This window comes from Atta cephalotes, assembly GCF_000143395.1.
Source record: "Atta cephalotes unplaced genomic scaffold scaffold00001, whole genome shotgun sequence".
In the NCBI taxonomy this organism is placed as follows: Eukaryota; Metazoa; Arthropoda; class Insecta; order Hymenoptera; family Formicidae; genus Atta; species Atta cephalotes.
The window spans coordinates 6,840,136-6,842,071 of record NW_012130065.1 but is presented as its reverse complement, the minus strand read 5'-3'; positions in this window follow the sequence as shown (position 1 = coordinate 6,842,071).

Here is a 1,936-nt window from a genome sequence, read left to right as displayed (position 1 = left end):
TGTATATGTACATCTTACGCCCTTGCAGTCTTCAAAACTAATACCAGAAGAATTTTTTGGTACTTACGGTTCATAGTCGCGTGATCTTTTCTAAAAGATCGGTCATAATAGAAAGTTACGGTGCGATCATCTGCAAATAACTAAAGTTATTAAAGTGTGTATTGTCATACTTAATTTTCATATCAGTAGCAACATGTAAATCATATGTACAAGTTCGAGGTATCATCGACGCAATTTTAATGCGTAAATCATTATTTATACGCACACATACGTCGCATAAAATATATTTTTATTTTCTTATCATCGCGTCTGTGATATGCATCTTAGAACATCCCTCAGGCGACTAATTGTTCATTTTCACCGAACCGATCCACGCTTGCTTCCGTTTCGACAAAAAAAAAGAGACAGAGAGAAAAAATAAAAGGAAGAAAAAATAAAAGGAAGAAAAAATAGGAAAAGAAGAAAACAAGAAATAGCAACTAAATGTTTATATCATTATTTATATCAAATTTTGATCATTATTTGTATTTTTATTTTATTATTTTAAAATATGAAAATAGTTTATAGATTTTTATAAATATTGATACATTATGTCGCGTATGTATAATCAATAAATTAATTATTTTATAAATATTCTTTTTAGAGGCTAAAAATCTCGTCGCGAAAGTTATTTTATAAATTTTGATAAAAACATTTTTTTTTTTGAAAAAATAAAGTAACTGAAAATTAAAAAATTGACTGATATTACATTTACTTTCTAAAAAGAGATTTGATAACTTTTACAGATTTTGAACTGATCTCTCTGTTTCTTTTTATCACAATTTTGTAAAAATGCATGGAACACATAAATAATTAGCATAAAAAATTAAATACGGTCTAAATAAATGTTTTCATTTATCATAAAATTAAAAGATTCCGATAATTGTAAATAAGGAGATATTAGGACCGTAAAAATAAAATTTTAATAATATCGCGACACAGGATAAATTAAATTTGGATTAATTAGTGTGATCGCTTCATATATTGTACACAAAAAATCTGATAATATAGTTTAATATAGTAATAAACTGTAAATTATACAATTTTATGTATAAATATGTAATCTGAAAATACGGGCTTCTCTCTCCTCAGAATGCCCATTCTGTTGTAGCATATTAAACCAAAGACCGTTCGATATCTTATTGTTGTTATTTCAATACTGCCTTTTTTCTCCTCAATATGATTTCTTAAAAAAAAAAAATTCAAAATCCTCACAAAGAAATGTGTATAAATTAAAATTAATGATTTGACATGTAATAAATCCTAATCCTAACAATTTTCTAGCATACATATTTCATACATATTTGCTTTTTAATAAGTGTATTAGCAAAGCAATTCTTCGATCATTGGCACGTGTTACTCAAGTATTCGGTTCGAATATTTCAACCTGACCAAACGGGATTTGCCTTTTCCCATGATCAGTGTTCGATGCCGTGTCTCCGGAGCTGTTGACGTCGTCGGTGTTTGAGAGGAAACGCGTAAGTACATGATCATCGGTCCAGGTACGGCTCTGTCCCAAGCCGCCGTGTTTGCGCACGCTGTTAGCTCATTGTCATCGTTCGTCCAACTTACTTTCTCATAAGGATTTCCACTTCTCTCGTGCTGATTCTGTGTTTAACAATCCCTACCCGCCTTCCCTTTGGTATCCTCATCCAGGTGGTCTCCCGAGCGCCGCCAAGGTGTCAATGTTTTGCCTAGCCATTAAGATCGTTAGCCCATCTACGCTGCGTTTGACAGCCGAAGGGCGATTCTAGAATTTTACTTCAGAAGTTAGGATAATTGCTTGGTATAGAAAAAAAAACGATATTCTTCAGTTTATAATAATACGATACTTAGCTAAAATTTTTTGCTATAAATTCCTTTTTGGAAAATATTTTTAAACTGCGTATGCACACGA